The sequence below is a fragment of the Prionailurus viverrinus genome, chromosome B3, assembly GCF_022837055.1.
Source record: "Prionailurus viverrinus isolate Anna chromosome B3, UM_Priviv_1.0, whole genome shotgun sequence".
In the NCBI taxonomy this organism is placed as follows: domain Eukaryota; kingdom Metazoa; phylum Chordata; class Mammalia; order Carnivora; family Felidae; genus Prionailurus; species Prionailurus viverrinus.
This window is the reverse complement of record NC_062566.1, coordinates 83130375-83157456: the sequence shown is the minus strand read 5'-3', so window position 1 is coordinate 83157456 and position 27082 is coordinate 83130375. Positions and strand designations below refer to the sequence as shown.

General features: G+C 38.8%; 1 pseudogene; it reads right to left on the bottom strand.

Annotated features, from left to right (window-relative positions):
• The window catches only part of LOC125168108 (general transcription factor IIH subunit 3-like), a 42014-nt pseudogene extending 15277 nt beyond the window's left edge, over nt 1-26737 (bottom strand).
• Nucleotides 26738-27082: the final 345 nt, after the last annotated feature.

The following is a 27082-nucleotide window of genomic DNA, read 5'->3' as shown; positions in this document are numbered from 1 at the left end:
ATCTTCTTTATCCATTCATCCATCGATGAACATTTAGGCTCTTTCCACACTTTGGCTATTGTCAATAGTGCTGCTATAAACATTGGGATGCGTGTGCCCCTTCGAAACAGCACACCTGTATCACTTGGGTAAATACCTAGTGGTGCCTTTGCTGGGTCATAGGGTAGTTCTATTTTTAATATTTTGAGGAACTTTCATACTGTTTTCCAGAGTGGCTGCACCAGTTTGCATTCCCAAAGATATTTTTTAAATGCTGTCCATAATTTTTGATATTTCTGATTTAAAAATCTCCCTTTTCTCTGGATGCACATAGAAATTACCACAAATAAAATACTATTTTATCTTGAATAAATTTGTGTTCTATATCAGATAAATATTTCATTCTTTTTGAATGTGACAACCATTTGGGGACCAATTAAGAGAGAATGGCTGTTTTGAGGGCCACATAATGAGAAAATTCAGTGTAAAGGCTTTTGACAGCCAGTCTGAAGAAATAGGAAAATTCAGAGATAGGCCTCCACATTCCAGCACAATGCAAAGTAGACCCAGCAAAGAGAATATGGCAACTGCTGATACTGAGAAGCCCACACACTAAAAGCAACCAAATTTTCCCAGCATTAGGATTAGGCAGTCATCCTGAAGAACAGTTGAAATAGGAGCAAAGAGAAACATTCTCTGTTAGGGGAAATTGAAGTCAAAGGTCAGCCAAAGAAATTTTTGGTTGCCTATTTGGAAAGAGACACACTTTAGGACATTATGGATGGATAAAATATTTTGAATATGAGCCCTAAGTGTATTATGCCACACAATCTAAAATTTGCTCACTTTCAAAATGTTCTTTTTTTTTTTCAAAAGGTTCTTTTTTAAATCATTGATTGGCACGGCAGAAAGATGAGACTGCAAATATATGTTGTTTTCATGGTAAGGTCATAGTGGTGCTAATTACTAAGCTACTGAAATCCTTGCTAAACAAGTAACATTCAGAGCTCAAATATTTAAAAAATAGCACCAGGGCCGATAGAAGGGCTTCTCAATGAGATGTGGACATGAATCCTGCAGATAGCACCTGTTTCTTTAAATACTCCACTGCTCCAAATTAATCAGAAGGGTGGATATAGTGAACTTCAGGTTGTGGCTGGGCTCTTTCTCCCAGGAGGGGAACTCGATGTGTGTGCCAGAGCAAGGAATGGCCAAGATTCTTTTTTGTCACAGATGGTCACAGCTGAACTGTGCTTTATAGAGAAACTTTTGTTAAAAGGTGAAAATTATCACTGCAATGTAATCATTAAAATTATTAAAATGAACATAACTCCAACTTTAATTTTAACTCCCTCCCCCAACTTTATAGCTTTAATGGTTCTCCTGACCAATAACAGGTAATTCTGCTAATTTGTTAGGAAGGTAACTTTTTGAGCCTAGCTTCTTTTCCTTGAACCAGTGCTAAGCTACCTGGAGATTTTCTATTGACGAGCTGACTCAGGAGCAGAAAGATCTCTAAAGCTACTCTGAGTCCAATGGCATGAGGTGGAGTAAAAGAACGCTGGGCTAGGAGTCAAAAGTTCTAGGTCTAATCTTGGCTTAGTTGAATTCTACCTCATCTGTAAAATGGGATTAATAGTGCTAGCTCTGCCTACCTACAAGATTGTGAAGAATAAATAGGGCTACAATGTGTGTATTGACTTTTTTTATATATACTTGAAAATTTCTGGTATCCCATTTTGAGAAAGAGGAGGAAAATGCCTTTTCATCTTCTTCTCCACTGATAGTTTCTTAGGTATATTAGTTGGCTCAGACTGCCATAACAAAATATCACGGATAGAGTGACTTAAACAACAGAAATTTACTTTCTAAGACTTTTGGATGCTAGAAGTCCAAGATCAAGGTTCCAGCCAATTCAGTTTCTGGTGAGAGTCCTTTTTCAAGTTTGTAGTTGGCCACTTTCTTATGTCCTCACATGCCTTTCATTCTGGTGTCTCTTCTTGTAAGGACACTAATTCTATCACATCAGGGCCTTACCCCATGACCTTATTTAATCTTAATTACTTCCTTACTCTGAATACAATTACACTCAGTGTTAGGGCTTCAATGTATGAATTTTGGTGTGTGGGGGGAAACAGACTTTTAATTCACAACATTAAGAAATATTACATTGATCCAGACCTATGGAGTCTCCATCTGTGGACTCACAAATACCAGGTCTCAGATGAGGACTCAGTGGAGAAAAAAAGGACCTTGAGCTAAAGATTTTCTTTCCAGAACCTCTCAACTGTATCTTCCATGAAGACTTTTCCATTTTTGGATGGTAAAATACTTAAATTTTGATATTTCACTGGCCAATATTTTTTTAAGTTTATTTAGTTTGAGAGAGAGAGAGAAAAGTTCGTGTGCAAGCAGGGTAGGGGCAGAGAGAGGGGGAGAGAGAAAATCTCAAGCAGGTTCCTCTCTTTGAGTGCAGAATGAGTGCATGTGGGGCTCTATCTCACAACTGTGAAATCATGACCTGAGCTGATACCAAGAGTCAGATGCTTGATCTCGGGCTCTTTGCTGACAGCTCAGAGCCTGGAACCTGCTTCAGATGCTGTGTCTCCTTCTCTCTCACTGCCTCTCGTGCTCTCTCTCTCTCTCTCTGTCAAAATAAATAAACATCAAAAAAAATTTTAAGAAAAGGGGTGCCTGGGTGGCTCAGTTGGTTAAGTGTCCGACTTTGGCTCAGGTCATGATCTCACAGTTGTGAGCCCATGTTGGGCTCTGGCTGACAGCTCAGAGCCTGGAGCCTGCTTCAGATTCTGTGTCTCCCCCTCTCTCTGCCTCTCATGTTCTGTCTCTCTCTCTCTCTCTCTCTCTCTCTCTCTCTCAAAATAAATAAACATTAAAAAACATTTTTTTTTCTATAAGAGTCAGATGCTTAACCGACTAAGCCACTCAGGTGTCCCATTGCCAAGTATTTTCATGTAACTTTGGACATCATCAAAAGTTTTGATGAAATATTGGATTTAGGATATCTACTCTAGACAGCCTTAGCACTTAATTGTTTTTATTTATTAAAATTTTTTTAATGTTTATTTATTTTTGAGAGAGACAGAGACAGAATGCAAGTGGGTTAGGAGTAGAGAGAGAGGGAGACACAGAATCCGAAGCAAGCTCCAGGCTCCAAGCTGTCAGCCCAACACGGGGCTCAAACTCATGAGCTGTGAGATCATGACCTGAGCCAAAGTCAGTCGCTCAACTGACTGAGCCACCCAGGCGCCCCTTAATTGTTTTTATTGATTGTCCCACTGAAAATTTCTTAAAATAACATCAATACCCACTTTAAGTTTGTAGAACCTATGCTGTAAAGTCTGAGAGGGAAATAATGCCATTTAAAAATTTTAATCAGGATAAGGAGACCATCTAAAACACTAGAGAAAAATTAATTCTTTAGAACTAGGAGGATAAAGAAACACTATAAATGATGTATGTTGGAAAGATGCATCCTTTTAGCCTAGTTATTTGGCATTTATGTTGATACTTTGCATACTATACGTAGGATCCTGGGCTGGGTTAGTGGCAGTGCTCTGTGTCCTGCCCTAGGGAACTGTAACAGGGAGGACATCCTGAGGTGGTGGCATCCCTGAAAGAACAGTGGTTCCAGGAGCACGGGGCATTAATAAATCAGGAGGTACTCATTTTCACAGATGTTTGTCAATAGGCATGAGGGTCTTAAATTCAGGGCAGGTCCTTGTCTTTGGGAGGAGAACAGTTCTAGGTGACTTTGTCTACTAGGTAGGTTAACCAGGTAGGGAGTTGGGCAAGGAGAACAATGCAGAAGCTCAGTGGCCAGAACTGGGGTACAGGGTCAAGCGAGAGTAGGGTGACCTGCTTCCAAGATCAGGAAGGTTAAGAATTTTTAATGGTTCCTGGAGAGGTAGAGGGTGATGTTAGGAGTTCAGGTTTATTTAAAGGTATTTCTCCTGCTGCTCCCTAGCTAATGTTTAGTTTTCTTCCCAATTTCTGGGCTGGAAGCCTGATGTAAGTGAGCCTCAAGTGAAAGAGCCATATTTTTTTGGAGAGACCTTTCAACAGCTTTTAAATAATTTTGTAATTTTAGGTGAAGACTCTGAGCACTAATGATTTATTCAGGCTCACAAAGCATTTCTAAGGAGCAGAGTCAGAATTAGAAGACAAATGTATTTTTTCCTAATGGAAAATATTAGAAAATGATCACATAGAGACAGACAATTTTTGCTGCACAACGTGTTACTCAGTCTGGTGAACATTCTTTCTAGTGTTTCTGAAACAGGATGTTAAAAGAAACTGTCTTGGTTTTTGCTGAGGCCTCAAAAGCTGAGAACAAAACTATATTTGCTGAACATCCTCGTATTCCAGAGTGAAGTGTTAGGACACCTGTATTAGACATGCCAAGGATGTGGTCATCTAGGGTATGAAAGCACTGAGTAGAAAAATACAAATTGGTGGGTGCCTGAGGTTCTCTCTACCTTCCGCTCATCATGGAGGAGGATGACCAAGTGCTTTCTTTCTTTCTTTTTTAGTGTTTATTTATTTTGAGAGAGAGAGCGTGCACACACAAAACAGAGCAGGGGAAAGGCAGAGAGAGAGAGAGAGAGAGAGAGAGAGAGAGAGAGAGAGAGAGAAATCCCAAGCAGGCTCCATGCTGTCAGCACAGAACCCAATATGGAGCTCGACCTCATGAACCATGAGATCATGACCTGAGCCGAAATCCAGTTGGTAGCTTAACCCACTGAGCCACCCAGGCTCCCCATGGCCAAGTGCTTTCTGTTTACCCCAAGCCTGTTGGAGGCAGAGCCTGACATGAAGAGTTGGGGGCCCAGTGGATTGGTATCTTCCTCAGGTCTACGAGCTCTAAGGATGAGAAGTCACTGGGTTATGTGTGTGGGAAAACTGTACTTCTACCAATAGCAGGGGTGGTGGTGTTTCCCTGAGGACCATGCAGAAGAAAACACCATTAGAGCAAGTCTGGAAGGGGGTTACAGATGGTGGTAGTGGTGGGTGGCTGCTGGTAAGCTTTCAACAAGATAGTCTGTGTGGGGTGGATCACCAGAGCCTCAGGGCTGAGGTTGGGTTTGGGAGAGGCTGGTGGAAACATAGGTATCACTTCTGTCCTGGGATATGCAATGGGAGGCTTCCGGTAAGGGGTGGGGCATGGTGAGTTTCTGAGAAACCCACAGAAGTACCTTGTGAGGGTAAACATCTACCAACCTCAGAGAACAGTCCTCCACACTGTTCTCCCCACTCCCCAGGGGTCAGAAGCCACAGATGGGAGCAGGGAGTAGAAGGGCACAGTGAGGAATTGAAGCAGGTGCCAGCAACCACCCTTTCCTCCCTCACTGCAGACTTCCTGGGCTGCATCAGGCTCAAAGTAGGGACATTTTAAAGGATGTTCAGGGTTTGGTTATTGCCTTGCACTACACATTTCAGATACTGAAAGAGAAATTTCTTTTGGCTGAAAGTGACCTGAGGAATTTTTAGTATTAGAGAGTAGTCAGAAAAAAAAATTATGAGATTTTCTTGAGATTTCATCCTCGGGCAGAGGAAGAACTAGCCCAAAGAGCAACTTTAATGCAGTGTGTGTGTGTGTGTGTGTGTGTGTGTGTGTGTGTGTGTGTGTGTAGGGAGAGGGCAAAGGATAATAGTAGTAGAAATCTGTTTTGTATGCTATGATACAATACTCAATCAAGTAAATGGTTTTACTTTTGTAGTGTCCTAGATAAAATCCATCTAATACCCACCAAGTTACCTAGTTCTTACAGATAAAATAACCTGCCTGTCACTAGTATGTAAGCATCTTGAGCATCAATTTGGTGGCTTTTTCTCTAACACATAATACAATGTCTGTCATATAATAGATACTCTATAAATATTTTTGTCTGAGTAGCTGCTTGGAGGTAGTATCACTTACTGCTTAATAGTTAGATTCTGGATTAAGAGAAACCTGGGTTCAAATCACAGCTCCACCATTTTCTAGCTCTAAATTTAAAAATTTCAGAGAATTTTTAAAAGATTCTCTGTACCTTAGATTCCTGTACTTAATATAGATATAATAGTTCTACCTCACTAGGTTTTTTTTTTCAGAATTACATGAAATAATGTAATAGGAGATAAGCACATGGTCTGACTCATTAAGTGCTCAATACATAACAGATGTAGCTTATTATATTTTGTAAATTGTTGCTGCATGCATTGTATTACCCTCTCATAAAGAGCTTATACTCTGCACACATACTGTTGGTTTGAATTGAATTTTAGCCAAAAGAAACATGCTGCTTTTAAGAGGCAATGAAAATAATCCGTCCCCCTTTTCGGTTCCCCCTTCCCATGTGTTTTAACCATATTATCTGGGTCGAGATAGGGGAGGAAAGAACAGATCAAGAAAGAAAAAACCAGGAAGAGTTTTATAGTTTGTTGTACTCACAGTTCTCTGGGGAGAACACAGCATACAACACAAGGCCACTCAGGGGAAGCACCAATCAGGCAGGAGGCAGGAGGAGAGAGAGGAACTATGGGTAAGTGCCTCTATCTTTGTTTCTGAGGGAAGGAAAAGGCCAGGCAGGGCAGACACGTTTAGGTTTGGCTGATTTGAATACTTATGGTGAGGTCTGGGACTTAGGGGCTGGCCCTGGTTGTAGGTGCCTGGCCCTTGGGCAATTAGAGCAGGTGTATAGTAGCCCAGAGTGTGGTGGCTGATCTGGAAGGTGGTTGGGGATGTGGACTTAATTAGCTGCTTAAGAAGGGGAAATGACCAGACTCTGGTCGGGTTCCCAAAACTGGGTCAAGACAGTGTTTAAAAATCTATATTCTATTACATAGAGTCAAATATTAGCAGGGACTGAGGCTGAGGTTTTCACTAGGTAGGAGAATCTGTCATGTGCACACTGCAAATACTAGGTGCTGCAGATGCTCTCTGCCAGGCCAAGCTGTGAGCAGCCTAATGCTATTATCCTCAATTCTCTTAATGTGTGAAAATTTTAGCCTAAGGGGAAACCAAAAGCATTATTGCTATTTAATATTTGCTTAGCATAGCATATTGGGGGAATGTTTCAGAATATCTTATGAATGACTCCCTAAGTACCTGAAAGTTGTGACCATGGCTATTTATGCATATTTATTGAATTTTTTTTTCTCTTAAAACCATTGGATTTGGGTAAACCATAGATTGGCCCATAAATATTGAGCCTCTTAGTTTTTCAACTCAGAGTCTCTCTACTGCCCTGCTAGAATATATATCCCTGAGAAATGGGGGCATTGAGGAAACAGAGAGAGACTATTATACACTGTTTTGCTTTTTGTTTCTTTGTTTTGATTTTTGGGGTAGAAAGGAGAACAAAAGGAGTCAGATGTGGGGAGTGAAAAGTTTAACACAGTGTATAGATTTGTAGTATTTACTGACTACAGTAGAAAACATCAGTTTTCTTGCCTATTATTTAAAAATAGTTCTCCGAATGTGTCTCCCACATTCCTGTAATGAATAACAACCGCATTAGTATTCTAAAGAAAATCCTGGTTATTAGATTTCTATAGTAAAGAATTGTTTCGAAAGACCTTACTTTACATTTTAAGACTATTTGCAATCTTGATACATTTTTATGTTACTGGCATCAAAATATTTTTAGTTCAACTGCCCACAGTTGGGAATAAACCTAGATTCTATCTTAAATATACATACTATATAAACATCTGATTATATAGCCAGTGTAAAGATACGGTCTATGGTTTTTACACAAACCATGGAAAGAAGGAAATGCAAATATTATGAGACCTATCTTACAAGCTTCCTGGCACCAGACATATATGTCAAGCTCATTCATATAAAAAAATGTATTTCATTTAAAAACTTAAGGTCACTAAGTAAATACAGTTTCAGTAAGCAAACAATTCAGATAAAAATTTATACATTTGCAAATACACTTACCTTCCAAATGAAAACTTAGAATGAGCTGCAGGAGTAGTTGTAATAACATATATAGTCTGTATATTCGTAGAGAACATTTTATTCATAAGATATGAAACACCGAATGACTCATGGAATATAAAAAGAATGCTAACAGAAGTCCTTTGCTAGATGTTACAAACCATGTGACCTTGGGCGGACTGACCTCTCTGGGGTTCAAGTTTCTCAGCTGAAAAAGAGGGGGGTATATTAACTAATTCCTGAGGTTTCTTTATTACAAATGGCCATGATTTCTTTTTTGCAACTTACTTCTCATTTAGAAAGAAAGTAGGTAAAATGCAAGGTATAAAATATGAATTACAGTGTATAATAGGAAATAATGAACTTTGTCTTGGTATGTTCTTTTTTTTTTTTCAAATAGCTTTGTCGAAGTTCAATTGATATACAATAAAGTGTATATATTTAAGGTGTACTGTTGGCAAAGTTTTGACATTTGTGTACTTCTGTGAAATCAGCACCCCACGTTTCCTCAGGCCTTTGGTATAGCCCCTCATTTCTTCCCCTCCTTTTCCTTCTCCTGCTTTGTACCCAGGCAACCATCAATCTACTTTCTGTTCCTATAGTTTGGTTAGCATTGGATAGAATTTTATATAAATGAGATCCTACAGTATGTATACTTTTTTTTTTGGTCTTGCTTCTGTTACACAGCATAATTATTTTGAGAGTCACTCATGTTATTGCATTTATCAGTTGTGTAACCCTTTGTATTGCTGAGTATTATTCCATTGTAAGAATGTGACCATCCATTCACCGATTGATTTACATTTGCGTTGTTTTCAGTTTTTACATATAACAGAGGATAAAGTTGTTAAGAACATTCCTGTAGTCTCTCTATGGACATATGCTTTCTTTTGGGTAGATATCTGGAAGGAATGGTTGGATCTCGTGGTAGATGTCTATTTAACTTTTAAGAAACCACAAAACTGTTTTCTGAAGTGATTGTACCATTTTATATTCCTACCAGTAGTATATGAGAGTTCCATTTTTTCTACATCCTCACCAATGACTGGTGTGGTCATTTATTTAAATTTTAGCCACTCCAGGGGCACCTGGGTGGCTCAGTAGGTTGAGCATCCAACTTCGGCTCAGGTCATGATCTCACAGTTTGTGGGTTCGAGAGCCCTGCATTGGGCTCTGTGCTGACAGCTCAGAGCCTGGAGCCTGCTTCAGATTCTGTCTGTCTCTCTCTCTGCCCCTTCCCAGCTCATGCTCTGTCTCTGTCTCTCTCTCTCAAAAATAAATAAACATTAAAAAAAATTAAATTTTAGCCACCCTAGTGGGTGTAAGGTGGTATCTCATTGTGGTTTTCATTTGTATTTTCCTAATGACTCACGATGATGAGCATCTTTTTATGTGCTTATTTGGCCTCTATATATCTTCTGTATTGAAGTGTCTGTTCAGGTTTTTTCCTTCCATTTGCAATTGGATTTTTTTCTTATTATTGAGTTTTTGGAATATATATTCTTTATATATTGTAGCTATTCTTACTTTTAAGACTTGTTAGGTGGGATCAGAGCGCCAAGTCTTGGACTAATTATCCCCAATACTGTGGGAAGACCCTTCTGTACTCTATACTCAGTTCCCTGTGAGTCATGAGGTTTTCCTGTCTGGTTGGTGGGAACAGGCACTATTGGACCCGTGTGAAAACCAGGCACCATTAACTATAATTGTTTGCAGTCATTCTTTCCTTGGCCTTGGGTAATCTTTGCAAGAACATGTATTGATCAGTAGTCAGCTGAAAACTTCAGAGACTCTCTGTAGGCCTCTGAGTTCACTTTTATGCAGTTTTCTCCTTTCTGGAACTCTGTCCTGAGAATTCTAGCTGCTTTGTTCTTAACTGAAGGAGTCTGTTGGGCACTTTTTGGTTTCCCCCTCCCTGCAGTGTGGTTGGAAACTCAATACAATACACTGGAACAATTTTGGGGCTCACCTTGTTTGCTTCCTTGGAGATCACTGTCATTTGTTATCTGATATCTGATGCCTTGAAAATGGCTTTTATGTGTGTTTTTTTCTCTTTCTTTCTCTTTGTTTTTTTTTTTTTTTTTTTTTTTTTTTTTTTTTTTTTTTTTTTTTTGCTGCTTCAAGAGAAAGATAAATTTAGTCCCGTTTACTCCATTTGGCCATAACTGGAATAACCTTAAAATTATTTTTTCTTTGAAGTTTTCACAAAGTCTAAATGTGAGCCACTGACCATTTGGGAACTGTATTTGCTTGCTCATAATCTCACTATTGTTAACATTTTGGTGTCTATTTCTCTAGTTCTCTTTTGATTCTCTTTTTCTTAAACAACTTTATTGAAATATAATTCACATAATGTACAATTCACCCATTTAATTATACAATTCAGTGTTTTTTAATATAGTCATAGAGATGTGCAGCCATCACCATAGTCAATTTTAGAATATTTTTATCACTGCAACAAAAACTTCAAACCCTTTATCTTTCACTGGTGACTCCCCTCCATCCCAGTTCTAAGCAACCACTATTAGATTTGCCTATTGCATATACTTCATGTAAGTGGAATCCTATAATATTTGGTCTCTTGTGGTTGACTTCTTTCATTTAACGTAATGCTTTTAAACTTCATCCATGTTGTAGCATGTAGCAGTACTTCATTCTTTTTTATGGGCAAATAATATTTTATTGTGTGGAAATAGCAAAAATTTTAAATGTACTCATCTGTTGGTGGATATTTGGATTGTTTCTACCTGTTGGCTATTGTGAATATGGCTGCTCTGAACATTATGCACATGGATTTGTTTGAGTATCTGTTTTTAATTATTTGGTATATTTCTATGAGTGGAACTGCTGGGTTGTATGGTAATTCTATGTTTATGCTTTTTGGTGTGCTGTCAAACTGATTTCCACAGTAGCTGCATTATTTTATATTTACACCAGCAATATACAAGTGTTCCAATTTCTCTACATTCTTTTAAGCACTTTGTTATTTTTCGTGTTTAAAAATTTATATATAGGCATCTTACCAGGCAGGAGGTGGATTCTCATTGTGGTTTTGGTTAGCATCCTCCCAATTACTAATGATGTTAAACATCCTTTTATGTATCTGATGGTTATTTGTATATCTTTAAAAAAATGTCTATTCAGGTTCTTTGCCCATTTTTTAATCAAGTTGTTATTGAGTTGTAAGAGTTCTTTCAGTATTCTGGATACTAAATTCTTTTCAGATATATGACTTACAAAAATTGTCTTGCATTCTGTGGATTGTCTTTTCACTTTTGTGACAGTATCTTTTGATGTACAAAAGTTTTAAAAATTTGATGAAATCCAACTTACTGTTTTTTTTAATTGCTTCTGCTTTTGGTGTCATATCTCAGAAAATGTTGCCAAATTTAACCCATAAAGTTTCACCTTTACATTTTCTTCTAATAATTTTATAGCTTGAGTTCTTATATTTAGGCTTTTGATCTATCTTGATTCAATATTTGAAAGTGCCTTGAGGTAAGGGTCCAACTTTATTCTTTTGCATATGGCTATTCAGATGTCCTAGAACCCTTTGTTGAGAAGGCTAGTCTTTCCCCATTGAATGATCTTGCTACCCTTGTCGAAAATGAGGTGACCATAGACATATGGGTTCATTTCTGGGCTCTAAATTCTATTTCAATGGTCTATATGTCTAGTTTTATGCTAGTACCATACCATACTAAGTTTTGAAATTGAGAAGTATGAGTCCTCCTACTTTGTTCTTTTTCAAAATTGTTTTGGCTATTTTGGGTTCCTTGAAATCCCATATTAATATTAGAATCAATTTGCCAATTTCGACAAAGGAGTCAGTTGACATTTTAATAGGGATTGCATTAAATCTGTAGGTCAATTTGAGGAATAGTGTCATCTAAAAAACACTAAGTGTCTGGGGCGCCTGGGTGGCGCAGTCGGTTAAGCGTCCGACTTCAGCCAGGTCACGATCTCGCGGTCCGCGAGTTCGAGCCCCGCGTCAGGCTCTGGGCTGATGGCTTGGAGCCTGGAGGCTGTTTCCGATTCTGTGTCTCCCTCTCTCTCTGCCTCTCCCCCGTTCATGCTCTGTCTCTCTCTGTCCCAAAAATAAGTAAACGTTGAAAAAAAAAAAACCACTAAGTTTCTAATTCATGAACATGTGATGATTTTCTATTCATTTAAATCTTCTTTAATTTTTTCAATAATGTTTTGTAGTTTTTAGCATAGGTTTTGTATTTTTACTAAATTCATTCCTAAACATTTTATTCTTTTTTTAAAAGTTAATTTTCAGATTGCTCATTGCAAGTATATAGAAATATAACTGATTTTTGTATATTGATTTTATATCTTGCAAACTGGCTGAACTTTTGGTGGATTGCTTAGATTTTCTATATATAGGATGATGTTAATTGTGAATAGAGATAGTTTTACTTCTTTTTCAATATGAATAGATTTTATTTATTCATTTATTTTTGCCTAATTGCCCTGTCTAGATGTTGCATAGAATTGGTGAAAGTAGACATTCTTACCTTGTAGGTTTAAGATTTTATTTTTAAGTAATCTCTACACCCAATGTGGGGCTCGAACTTACAGCCCCAATATCAAGAGTTGCATACTGTACTGACTGATTCAGCCAGGTGCTTCTCTTATGTTGTTCTTCATCTTAGAAGGAAAGTGTCCAGTTTTTCACCATTAAGAATTATGTTAGCTGTAGGTTTTGTTTATTATTATTATTATTTTTTATAGATGCCTTTTATCAGGTTGTGGAAGTTCCCTTCTATTTCTAGTTTGTTGAATGTATCCATCATGAAAGTGTATTGAGTTTAATCAAATTCTTTTTCTACTTTCTTTTTTTTTATATGAAATTTATTGACAAATTGGTTTCCATACAACGCCCAGTGCTCATCCCAAAAGGTGCCCTCCTCAATACCCATCACCCACCCTCTCCTCCCTCCCACCCCCCATCAACCCTCAGTTTGTTCTCAGTTTTTAACAGTCTCTTATGCTTTGGCTCTCTCCCACTCTAACCTCTTTTTTTTATTTTTTCTTCCCCTCCCCCATGGGTTCCTGTTAAGTTTCTCAGGATCCACATAAGAGTGAAACCATATGGTATCTGTCTTTCTCTGTATGGCTTATTTCACTTAGCATCACACTCTCCAGTTCCATCCACGTTGCTACAAAAGGCCATATTTCATTTTTTCTCATTGCCACGTAATATTCCATTGTGTATATAAACCACAATTTCTTTATCCATTCATCAGTTGATGGACATTTAGGCTCTTTCCATCATTTGGCTATTGTTGAGAGTGCTGCTATGAACATTGGGGTACAAGTGGCCCTATGCATCAGTACTCCTGTATCCCTTGGATAAATTCCTAGCAGTGTTATTGCTGGGTCATAGGGTAGGTCTATTTTTAATTTTCTGAGGAACCTCCACACTGCTTTCCAGAGCGGCTGCACCAATTTGCATTCCCACCAACAGTGCAAGAGGGTTCCCGTTTCTCCACATCCTCTCCAGCATCTATAGTCTCCTGATTTGTTCATTTTGGCCACTCTGACTGGCGTGAGGTGATGCCTGAGTGTGGTTTTGATTTGTATTTCCCCGATAAGGAGCGACGCTGAACATCTTTTCATGGGCCTGTTGGCCATCTGGATGTCTTCTTTAGAGAAGTGTCTATTCATGTTTTCTGCCCATTTCTTCACTGGGTTATTTGTTTTTTGGGTGTGGAGTTTGGTGAGCTCTTTATAGATTTTGGATACTAGCCCTTTGTCCGATATGTCATTTGCGAATATCTTTTCCCATTCCGTTGGTTGCCTTTTAGTTCTGTTGGTTGTTTCCTTTGCTGTGCAGAAGCTTTTTATCTTCATAAGGTCCCAGTAATTCACTTTTGCTTTTAATTCCCTTGCCTTTGGGGATGTGTCGAGGAAGAGATTGCTACGGCTGAGGTCAGAGAGGTCTTTTCCTGCTTTCTCCTCTAAGGTTTTGATGGTTTCCTGTCTCACATTTAGGTCCTTTATCCATTTTGAGTTTATTTTTGTGAATGGTGTGAGAAAGTGGTCTAGTTTCAACCTTCTGCATGTTGCTGTCCAGTTCTCCCAGCACCATTTGTTAAAGAGGCTGTCTTTTTTCCATTGGATGTTCTTTCCTGCTTTGTCAAAGATGAGTTGGCCATACGTTTGTGGGTCTAGTTCTGGGGTTTCTATTCTATTCCATTGGTCTATGTGACTGTTTTTGTGCCAATACCATGCTGTCTTGATGATGACAGCTTTGTAGTAGAGGCTAAATTCTGGGATTGTGATGCTTCCTGCTTTGGTCTTCTTCAAAATTCCTTTGGCTATTCGGGGCCTTTTATGGTTCCATATGAATTTTAGGATTGCTTGTTCTAGTTTTGAGAAGAATGCTGGTGCAATTTTGATTGGGATTGCATTGAATGTGTAGATTGCTTTGGGTAGTATTGACATTTTGACAATATTTATTTTTCCAACCCATGAGCAGGGAATGTCTTTCCATTTCTTTAAATCTTCTTCAATTACCTTCATAAGCTTTCTATAGTTTTCAGCATACAGATCCTTTACATCTTTGGTTAGATTTATTCCTAGGTATTTTATGCTTCTTGGTGCAATTGTGAATGGGAACAGTTTCTTTATTTGTCTTTCTGTTGCTTCATTGTTAGTGTATAAGAATGCAACTGATTTCTGTACATTGATTTTGTATCCTGCAACTTTGCTGAATTCCTGTGTCAGTTCTAGCAGACTTTTGGTGGAGTCTATCGGATTTTCCATGTATAATATCATGTCATCTGCAAAAAGCGAAAGCTTGACTTCATCTTTGCCAATTTTGATGCCTTTGATTTCCTTTTGTTGTCTGATTGCTGATGCTATAACTTCCAGCACTATGTTAAACAACAGCGGTGAGAGTGGGCATCCCTGTCGTGTTCCTGATCTCAAGGAAAAAGCTCTCAGTTTTTCCCCGTTGAGGATGATGTTAGCTGTGGGCTTTTCATAAATGGCTTTTATGATCTTTAAGTATGTTCCTTCTATCCCGACTTTCTCAAGGGTTTTTATTAAGAAAGGGTGCTGGATTTTGTCAAAGGCCTTTTATGCATCAATTGACAGGATCATATGGTTCTTCTCTTTTTTTTTGTTAATGTGATGTATCACGTTGATTGATTTGCGAATGTTGAACCAGCCCTGCATCCCAGGAATGAATCCCACTTGATCATGGTGAATAATTCTTTTTATATGCCGTTGAATTCGATTTGCTAGTATCTTATTGAGAATTTTTGCATCCATATTCATCAGGGATATGGGCCTGTAGTTCTCTCTTTTTACTGGGTCTCTGTCTGGTTTAGGAATCAAAGTAATACTGGCTTCATAGAATGAGTCTGGGAGTTTTCCTTCCCTTTCTATTTCTTGGAATAGCTTGAGAAGGATAGGTATTATCTCTGCTTGAAACGTCTGGTAGAACTCCCCTGGGAAGCCATCTGGTCCTGGACTCTTATTTGTTGGGAGATTTTTGATAACCGATTCAATGTCTTCGCTGGTTATGGGTCTGTTCAAGCTTTCTATTTCCTCCTGATTGAGTTTTGGAAGTGTGGGGTGTTTAGGAATTTGTCCATTTCTTTCAGGTTATCCAGTTTGTTGGCATATAATTTTTCATAGTATTCCCTGATAATGGCTTGTATTTCTGAGGGATTGGTTGTAATAATTCCATTTCATTCATGATTTTATCTATTTGGGTCATCTCCCTTTTCTTTTTGAGAAGCCTGGCTAGAGGTTTATCCATTTTGTTCACTTTTTTAAAAAACCAACTCTTGGTTTCATTGATCTGCTCTACAGTTTTTTTGGATTCTATATTGTTTATTTCTGCTCTGATCTTTATTATTTCTCTTCTTCTGCTGGGTTTAGGCTGTCTTTGCTGTTCTGCTTCTAGTTCCTTTAGGTGTGCTGTTAGATTTTGTATTTGGGATTTTTCTTGTTTCTTGAGATAGGCCTGGATTGCGATGTATTTTCCTCTCAGGACTGCCTTCACTGCGTCCCAAAGCGTTTGGATTGTTGTATTTTCATTTTCGTTTGTTTCCATATATTTTTTAATTTCTTCTCTAATTGCCTGGTTGACCCACTCATTCGTTAGTAGGGTGTTCTTTAACCTCCATGCTTTTGGAGGCTTTCCAGACTTTTTTCTGTGGTTGATTTCAAGCTTCATAGCATTGTGGTCTGAAAGTATGCATGGTATAATTTCAATTCTTGTAAACTTATGAAGGGCTGTTTTGTGACCCAGTATATGATCTATCTTGGAGAATGTTCCATGTGCACTCGAGAAGAAAGTATATTCTGTTGCTTTGGGATGCGAGTTCTAAATATATCTGTCAAGTCCATCTGATCCAATGTGTCATTCAGGGCCCTTGTTTCTTTATTGACCGTGTGTCTAGATGATCTATCCATTTCTGTAAGTGGGGTGTTAAAGTCCCCTGCAATTACCACATTCTTATCAATAAGGTTGCTTATGTTTATGAGTAATTGTTTTATATATTTGGGGGCCCCGGTGTTTGGAGCATAGACATTTATAATTGTTAGCTCTTCCTGATGGATAGACCCTGTAACTATTATATAATGTCCTTCTTCATCTCTTGTTACAGCCTTTAATTTAAAGTCTAGTTTGTCTGATATAAGTATGGCTACTCCAGCTTTCTTTTGGCTTCCAGTCGCATGATAAATAGTTCTCCATCCCCTCACTCTCAATCTAAAGGTGTCCTCAGGTCTAAAATGAGTCTCTTGTAGACAGCAAGTAGATGGGTCTTGTTTTTTTATCCATTCTGATACCCTATGTCTTTTGGTTGGCGCATTTAATCCATTTACATTCAGTGTTATTATAGAAAGATACGGGTTTAGAGTCATTGTGATGTCTGTATGTTTTATGCTTGTAGTGATGCCTCTGGTACTTTGTCTCACAGGGTCCCCCTTAGGATCTCTTGTAGGGCTGGTTTAGTGGTGACAAATTCCTTCAGTTTTTGTTTGTTTGGGAAGACCTTTATCTCTCCTTCTATTCTAAATGACAGACTTGCTGGATAAAGGATTCTCGGCTGCATATTTTTTCTGTCTAGCACCCTGAAAATCTCGTGCCAATTCTTTCTGGCCTGCCAAGTTTCAAAAGAGAGATCAGTCACGAGTCTTATAGGTCTCCCTTTATATGTGAGGGCACGTTTACCCCTTGCTGCTTTCAGAATTTTCTCTTTATCCTTGTATTTTGCCAGTTTCACTATGATATGTCGTGCAGAAGATCGATTCAAGTTACGTCTGAAGGGAGTTCTCTGTGCCTCTTGGATTTCAATGCCTTTTTCCTTCCCCAGTTCAGGGAAGTTCTCAGCTATTATTTCTTCAAGTACCCCTTCAGCACCTTTCCCTCTCTCTTCCTCCTCTGGGATACCAATTATGCGTATATTATTTCTTTTTGGTGTATCACGTAGTTCTCTAATTTTCCCCTCATACTCCTGGATTTTTTTATCTCTCTTTTTCTCAGCTTCCTCTTTTTCCATAACTTTATCTTCTAGTTCACCTATTCTCTCCTCTGCCTCTTCAAGCTGAGCCGTGGTGGTTTCCATTTTGTTTTGCATTTCGTTTAAAGCGTTTTTCAGCTCCTCGTGACTGTTCCTTAGTCCCTTGATCTCTGTAGCAAGAGATTCTCTGCTGTCCTGTATACTGTTTTCAAGCCCAGCGATTAATTTTATGACTATTATTCTAAATTCACTTTCTGTTAGATTATTTAAATCCTTTTTGATCAGCTCATTAGCTGTTGTTATTTCCTGGAGATTCTTCTGAGGGGAATTCTTCCGCTTGGTCATTTTGGATAGTCCCTGGTGTGGTGAGGACCTGCAGGGCACTTCCCCTGTGCTGTGGTGTATAACTGGAGTTGGTGGGCGGGGCCGCAGTCAGACCTGATGTCTGCCCCCAGCCCACCGCTGGGGCCACAGTCAGACTGGTGTGTGCCTTCTCTTCCCCTCTCCTAGGGGCGGGATTCACTGTGGGGTGGCGTGGCCCGTCTGGGCTACTTGCACCCTGCCAGGCTTGTGATGCTGGGGATCTGGCGTATTAGCTGGGGTGGGTAGGCAAGGTGCACGGGGGCAGGAGGGGCAGGCTTAGCTCGCTTCTCCTTAGGTGATCCACTTCAGGAGGGGCCCTGTGGCAGTGGGAGGGAGTCAGATCCGCTGCCGGCGGTTTGGCTCCGCAGAAGCACAGAGTTGGGTGTTTGCGCGGAGCGAGCAAGTTCCCTGGCAGGAACTGGTTCCCTTTTGGGATTTTGGCTGGGAGATGGGCGGGGGAGATGGCGCTGGTGAGCGCCTTTGTTCCCCGCCAAACTGAGCTCTGTCGTCCGGGGGCCCAGCAGCTCTCCCTCCCTTTGTCCTCCAGCCTTCCCGCTTTCTGAGCAGAGCTGCTAACTTATGTCCTCCCAGACGCTAAGTCGCGCTTGCTGTCGGAACACAGTCCGTCAGGCCCCTCCGCTTTTGCCAGCCAGACTCGGGGACTCTGCTTGGCCGGCGAGCCGCCCCTCCGCCCCGGCTCCCTCCCGCCAGTCCGTGGAGCGCGCACCGCCTCGCCGCCCTTCCTACCCTCTTCCTTGGGCCTCTCGTCTGCGCTTGGCTCTGGCGACTCCCTTTTGCTAATCCTCTGGCGGTTTTCTGGGTTATATAGGCAGGTGTAGGTGGAATCTAAGTGATCAGCAGGACGTGCGGTGAGCCCAGCGTCCTCCTATGCCGCCATCTTGACTAGCTGAAATCTCTTTTTCTACTTTCTATTGAGATGACCATGTGGTTTTTGTTTTTTGTTATATTGATAGACTGTATTACATTAATTGTTTTTCAGATGACATCTTTGTCTGGTTTTGATACCAGGGTAATTCTGGTGTCATAAAATGAGTTGGACAGTACTTTCTCTGCTTCTAATTTTTAGAAGACTTTGTGAAGTATTAATATTCATTTTTCTTTAAATGTTTAGTAAAATTCAGCAGCCATCTGAGACTGGCTTTTATTTGTAGAAAACTTTTTGTTTACTAATCAATCTCTTTACTTGTTACAGGTTTATTTATAATATCTGTCTTTCTTGAATCAGTTTTGACAGTTTGTGTCTTTCTAGAAATTTATCATTTTCATCTGAGTTATCTAATTTATGCCATACAGTTGCCCATGGTATTCCTTTATAATCCTTTTCATTTCTTTTTTTAAGTTTACTTATTTTGAGAGAGAGAGAGAGAGAGAGAGAGAGAGAGAGAGAGAGAGAGAATCTCAAGCAGGCTCTGTAGCTGAAATCAACAGTCAGATGCCACGCAGGTGCCCCGCCTTTTCATTTCTTTTAAGTTAATTGTAATGTCTGCTTTTATTTCTGATTCTAGTAATTTGAGTCTTTTCTATTTTAGTCAGTTTAGCTAAAATTTTCTCAAATTTGTTGTCTCTCTTTTCAAACAAAAATAATTTAATCTGTATATTCTTATGTTTGTGTGTATGTGTGTGTGTATGTGTGTGTTTTACATTTAACTTTTTAATCCAACTGGGATTCATTTCAGTATATGATATAGGGAAGGAATCTCACTTTTTATTGTAAAATAGTTAACCAATGATTCCAGTACCGCTTGCTGAATAATTTATCTATCTCTAATGATTTGAAATAGCACCTAATCATACACTGAGTTTTTACATACACTGTGGATTATTTCTAGGCTTTCTCTTCTTTTGTGTACTCATATCTACCAATTCTTATGATGGATAGCACACTGCTTTTAATTCTTATTATTTTAGCATTTATAAAAACCTCTAGCAATTAGAAAAAAACTTCCCTGTCACTATTTCTTAGACATTTTTGTTAGCTATTTCTGTCCATTTATATTCCAGCTAATCATTAGAATCACTTTGTCACATCACCTCTCTTCTCTCTACACCCCCTTCCCCAAATTTCCTTTGGGAGTTTATTTGATCTGAAATAAATTCATATACTACTCTGAGAAAGATTGACATTTTAAAATATTGAAGGTACATGTTGTAGGTGCTTTCCTTCCCTTTGACCTATTTTTAGTGTTGCTGACCAGTAGATTCCTGAGCTTCTTCAAGTGGAACTATGGAACTATCCTTGGCCATTTCCTTATTTCTCAGGTCTTCTCTTTCTTCTTCCCTTCTGTCTCCATTAGGACTTTATTCTAAACAATCCCTTATTAACCTCTGTCTTTCCCCATACTGCTTCTCACAGTTAGAAAAATTATCTTTATCTATTTTTTTTCTTAGAAGCCATGGGGACTGTCAGTTGCTTAATTCAACCAAATAGGCCTTTACTCTGAATTTAAAAATGTCTTCAACTGTCATCTAGAATCTCACTCCCCCCAAGCCCACATGTTTTTCCCAGCCCCTCCACTCACATTTGGATTCCTCTCCTACTACTTCTTGGTTTCTAACTTCTACTTCAGCAAAACAAAAGTATTATATTTCTTTACTTTAGCAAAGCAAAATTCAGTGACATATATAATTCACCAAACACTCATCTACAGAAGATCATACAGACACACTGTTGTGCAGTATTTATTACTTAGTATCTTCCATAAAAATTCATATCCTCTTCTTCTTCTGACCTTTGCCCAAAATACACTTGAGAGAAGACGTATGTCCATTTTAATGCTACTCCAGTCATTCCTGAAGCTTTTTTGTGGTGATATTATTTGGTTGTAATTGATTATACAGAGATGCCTTATTTAAAAAAGTACAGTGTACAAACATTTATAATATATATAAGGTTATGATTACTTGTATAAATTTGATTCACCATTGGATTCATTTAAATGTTAGCTTATATGTTTTGGAAGCTATAGAAGTTTAAACTGGGAACTGTTGTTTCCAACAGTGTGAAATCTCTATGTACTTATAAATCAATAATTACAAATAAATAAAATGGATTGCTTCAAACACATGGAAGAATATAAACCTTAGTATAATTTAAAACATACATGAAATTTATTATTTAATGCTTTGAAATTATATCTTCTTTACAAAGCTATTCTTGGGTGTTCATATTTTTCAAATACCTACTGTGGATATAGTTTTTAAAAATCTTTGTATAAATTCAGTCCATGAGGGAAAATGGATTAAAATCATTATGCCATTAGAGGACTCCCTCACCTAAATTCACCCGCCCTGGACATTAACATAATGAATGCAGAGGGCAATATGAACAGAGAGGGACCTTTTTCACCCTTTGGGAATCAGAGACTTCTAGTAGAGGACACTTATATTGAGTCTTGAAGCAGGAATAGAAGTTAACTAGACAATGGGGTGAGAGAGGCGAGCATTCCAAAAGTAGCAAGGGATATATATGCAGAAACCTGAGAGAATGTGACAAATGTGAGAAATTACTAATATTCAGTATTGCTGGAACAAAGGATGCCTATGGGATTATGGGGAGATATGACCAGAAAGTTGAGCTGAGACCAAGTCATGACAAGCTTTGGCCTTTATTCTTTAGGCAATGGGAAATTGCTTTCAATGTATATCGTGAAGGAAATATTCCTATCAGTATATTACAAAGTTCTTATCAGTATATTATGATGCTCCTATCAGTATATTATAAAGGAAAAAAACTAAAATACTGCTTCTTTTATAATGGTCAAGGCAACCTAAAAAAAAAACAACAAAGCACTAGCTTCCTCTTATGAAAAGAGTGTCAGCATATCAGGTTCACAACTAACTTCTTTCTGAGTTTCTTAGATTTTGTTTTTTTGTAAAGTACTTTTATCTTGTTTTCAAAGATCCAAAGTATAGAATTGTTTACTTGTTTCTAGCAGCTATATTTTTGCCTTCACAGATTGTCCCTGTCTTTGAATGTGCCTTTTGAAATGGTGTTTTCCAATTTGATTCTCAGGAGTAAGGCCTCAAGCGTGAAAAACATGATTTTTTTTTTCTTAGAAGCAAGCGAGCTTTCCTTCTTTCCTGATGTACACAGATGGTTTCAGGATGTATCAATGCTGAAAGCCATTTACAGTCAAAAGATTTTTTTGATCTTTGGCAAGCCCTAGAGGGAAGAGGAGATTAATGTCACATGTCATTCCCAACATCAGACTGGAGGAAGGGTTAGTAACTACAATGAATGTTTGAGTCTTAAGTTTAAGAGAAGCTTGCACCTTCGGCAATATCTGTGCAGCATGGCAGTGATGACTGAGAAAACATGCAGGACTTCTAGGAGGGGCTGGGAGGCACACTGCTTGCCTTGGGATGCAGTGGGAAAGGAGGGGTGACTGTTCCCCAATTTTTTTTTTTTTTTAAAATTTTTTTTTTTTCAACGTTTATTTATTTTTGGGACAGAGAGAGACAGAGCATGAACAGGGGAGGGGCAGAGAGAGAGGGAGACACAGAATCGGAAACAGGCTCCAGGCTCCGAGCCATCAGCCCAGAGCCTGACGCGGGGCTCGAACTCCCGGACCGCGAGATCGTGACCTGGCTGAAGTCGGACGCTTAACCGACTGCGCCACCCAGGCGCCCCTGTTCCCCAATTTTTAAAATCAACAAAACTTTAAAAAGTTACTTTGTATAATTGTAGTTATTTCCTCAGGGATTTTGTTGTTGTTGTTGTTGTTGTTGTTATTGGTGGTGGTGGTGGTGCTTTGTTTTGGCTGCAAAATCAAAAAGACTAAAATAATGGAGTTATGAGGAAGGAGCTCCAGTCGCTGGGGAATGAAGGATAGAGAATTAAGCTCCCAGTCTTCGCCGCTGGGCTCTTAATAGAATATGAAAGTTGCACTACTACACATCAAACCCACTCATTTCCTCAGAAGGTCTGAGTAGCTAACACTCTGACATCACACCATGATGTGGGAGTAGAGGTGACCAAGAATGGAACAGAAGGAAGAGGTAAACCTGAGGTTCAAAGGTGATTTTTGTGCTTCCAACAGGAATAGAATGGAGTAGGCACAGGTGATGAATAAATTAATGAATTAGCTAGTTCAGGAGAAGAAATGTACACTTCAAAAAGTAGGCTGTGCCTTTTGATTTTTTTCTTTTTGATTGTTTTCTTTCAATTTTTACAGAAAGCCCTTTTCAGAATAGCATTTTAATATGCCCTAAAGAAGATAAGGAAGAGAGCTTTTGTTTGAATTGAAATCTGGGCCAGAATTTAAAAAGGGGAATGGTGTATCCTTGAGGTCCTGGCAAGGTAATGGTAATGGCAGTGAAAAAGTTCTCAGGAGGTGGTGAAGTTTCAGAAGTGAGTGAGTAAAGATCGCTTGTATGGTTACTGTTCCCATGAGAGATTCTCCCCGTGAGCTCTTCTGTGCTGAAAACTGGAAGGAATTTGCATTAACGTGGGAGGCTATTTTCTTGGAAAAGCCTTTTAGACCTTAAGTTACTTGCAAAAGACTGTTTTGACAAGGTTCATGAAAATGGTGTCAGGAAAAGGAAATTACTTGCTTTAATAACTCTGACATTATTGGTGTTCAGTGTTTTGCATTCCGTTTGGTGATTTGCATACAGATGGGGCCATGTGGACTCAGAACGGAGTTCCTTTGTGTTTCTTTCCATTTCTACCACTACAAGAAAATGAGTCAGACATGCAGATCAACTTGTCCTAAAAGAGCCAGTGATTTTAATTAGTTTTAAGACAGAAGTTAACCTAAATACGGCATTGGGATTAGAATTGGAAGAATATTGTTCTGCTTAACTGTTTTTATCTTAGCCTAGCACCTACAAAACTTTCACATTTCCATTGGATTTTAGAGTTGGTGGGGCTTAGAAATCACATAGTTCAGTCTCCTAGCTTTGGGTTAGCTTTTCCCACTGTTGTGCTTTCTCTCTTTAAAAAATGTGAAACACAATGGCTATCCATTAAGTTTAGGGAACATAAGTATCCTTAATGCATCCTTGCTGATTTAGATTTTGGTTTTTCTACAGATGTTACAGTCAATTCATGTGTTACTACCTGAATGTAGAAATTGTTGCACTGGACATCTCTGAACCTTGTAGACTTGAGGATCCTTGAATCTTTGAAGGCTTTTAGGAACACATCTTGACATTTCAGAGATACAATCTTTTTGAGACTCAAACTCCCATCTTTAAAATGAAGTATTACAAATTGTCCTTTTGTCTTATGAGAATTCAAGCTATTTGTTCAACATTCCACTTGTCTAGAATACTCTGCCTCTTTTCTTCACCTTCCTTTCCTTGAAAACTCTGCTCAAGTCTCAGTTCCTCCAAATGTAATGATCTCTTTAGCTTCCTTTACATTACTGTTCAAATCTTTTGGCAAGTAATGTCATTACAAGGTATTTTTTTTACACTGTGGTTATTTATTATTATGTGACTTTTAGCATTTTGATACCTTATATAAGCTCCGGATTGCTTTTAAAGGGTGAAAGCCATGACCTTTCCAACTTCACGTTGTTTTTTAAGTTTATTTAATTATTTTGAGAGACACAGAGGCAGCACGAGTGGTGGAGGGGCAGAGAGAGAGGGAGAGAGAATCCCAAGCAGGCTCCATGCTGCCGGTGTAGAAACCAATGCAGGGCTCTGTCATATGAACCATGAGATTGTGACCTGAGCAGAAACCAAGAGTTGGGCACTTAACCGACTGAGCCACCCAGGCGCCCCCAACTTTACATTTAATAGAATGCATCTTAGAGGGTTTAGTACATATTATATGTTTAGCAAGTAATTATAATTTTGATTTTATATTGCCATGCATTTTTTGTTCTTAACAAAAACACTTTTATAAAAGCTTAGCAAATGGAGGTGTACATTAAGACATTTATTTTTAAAGTGCAGCACTTTGGATCTCTTTTATTTCTTAGTGTGAAAGATACATCTATAATATCTATAAATTTAATATCTACATTATTAATTTACCCTATGTTTTAAACTTAGCATTATAAAAATACAGTTATTATTTTTGGTGACAGTTTCTAAGCTCAAAATTTTGAAACATCTTGAATCTGTGTTCGAATATGTCATTTTGATACTAAAAATAAAATTCTGACAATAAAATGTCAAGTTCTATGAAAGCAGGAAATAAGGCAAATGTATTTTTATTGAAGAGACTGTGGAAACCAAGTCACTTCACAAGAGATCAAAATTAGAGAATACTTTGTTCTAAATATCTAAATATCCCAGCTGAGGTAATAAGTACTACAGTTAGGTCTTAAAATTGCCTAAAACATTATGAGGTGATGGGCCCTGAATTTTTATGAGATTTATCTCCAAATCTCTGATTCACATGTGTTTTATAAAGGTAAAGAACTTGCTATTTTTTGCTCATCAGATCCAATCAGCATAATGTCAACAATGTAAGGACCAGTGTATTCCTTTCTTATTGCTTCTGTAACAAATTACCACAAAGTTGGTGTCTTACAACAATACAAATCTATTTTATAGTCATAGTGGTCAGAAGTCCTAAAATTAGGTGTTGCCATGGCTATATTCCTTCTGGGGACTTTAGGGGGAAATCCATTTCCTTGGGGTTTTTCTCAGCTTTTTTAGGACACCTGCATTTCTTAGCTTGAAAGCCCCTTCCTCTATCTTCAAAACCAACAGATAGCATCTTCAAATCTTTCTCTCTTTGTCTCTCTTACTTTCTTTTCTTCTCTCTCAATCTCTTTCTGATTTCTGATGTCGTCATTCATTGTATTTTCTTCTTTCTCTCTCTGACTCTGACCGTCCTGCCTTCCTCTTATACTGGCCTTGTGATTACCAAACAGACTAAATTAAATTAGGATGTCCCCCTTCTCCATGCAGAGATCTGACTCTAGTTATGAGTCTAATGACAATAAGTTGTTGGGATAATGGATTTCCCCCTTGAGGGGATAAGCCCTAGAAACATGGGCATCCTGCCTGGACAGCTGTTCTGGTGAGGTTAATATAATGTTTTTAAGCAAGGGAAGGCTCCCCAGATCATAGCAGAGCAAGCTTCTTACACTGGCAGAAGAGGTTCAGAATTACTTGAGTTTTCAAAATTCTAAGTTTCATCTAAGTGAAAATAGATGCCCCTATTTGTCCACTGACCTCCAGCATCATAACTTTCAAGGAAGACATTAACTGGTTGTGAATCCTGTAAATAAAAAAATTAAATTTTGTATTTGTTTTTCAGCAATATTGGTCTTATGGATAAAAGACATAAGAGATTCTTTTAGGGCTGCCATAGAAACTTTTTACTTCTATGACAGACTTGAAATGAGAGTTTAAGGACCTAAGGGTCTTTTTTCTCTTTTTTTAAAAGCAAGTCAGTGACCTCAGAAGAATCCAGCTCATACTGCTGTCTTCGTAATTATCTCCATTGACATATTGACCTAATGGTCAAGTGCAACAGCTGCTTGAGCCCCCACAGAACTCTATCACACTCATCTAGAGCTGATAATTTGCTTAAATATTAATGTCACCATGTGTATCTTGGATTTTTCACTTCCCATTTCTCTTTGGCTAGGAATTCAGTAGTACATTGAAGTCGAAAGACATGATCCAAATGGAATTCAACATGGGAACATGTTAGAAAGGCAAATTCTCAGGCCCTGCCCCAGACATACTGAATCAGGATCTCCGGGAGAAGGGCCCAGGGATCTGCGACTTACAAACCCTCCTGGTGATTTTGAGGAATGCTCGAGTTTGAGGAGCAGGAACCATCTCTAGGTTTGCTGAAAGAACAAAAGGAAGAGGTTGTAATTATTACAACTTAGAAGCTCAGAGCAGGAGACTTTGCAGAGCTGAAATTCAGACCTCTGAGGAGGAGGTACTGCTTGGTGGTCCTGGAATCTGAGTTCCGAAGAGGTTCTCCATGGGCTTGGGACCCGTACCTCTGAAGACAGGGCATTCTCTGGATAGTGATTTCTCTGGGGGTGGGGGGAGAGAGTGGCGCTAACTCTGCAAGTGTTGGAAGAACTGCAAACTGATTCATTGCCGCTGCAGGAAGGAACCGCCGTTCTCACTGCTGAGGTGAGGAAGCTGGGCTGGGAGGATAGGATGCTTATAGGAACTGCAAGATGAGTCTCTTCCTCCTCCTTGAGACTTGCATTCTCTCTCCAGTGCCCTAGGTGGGAAGGGCCTAATGTGGATCCAATCTGCAATGCAGAAATAGGGTTTGCAGAGTCCTGGCCTGGCATCAGAAAACAAGAGTATAGAAGGGAGGGTTTGAAACAGAAAGACAATAACTTAGTGA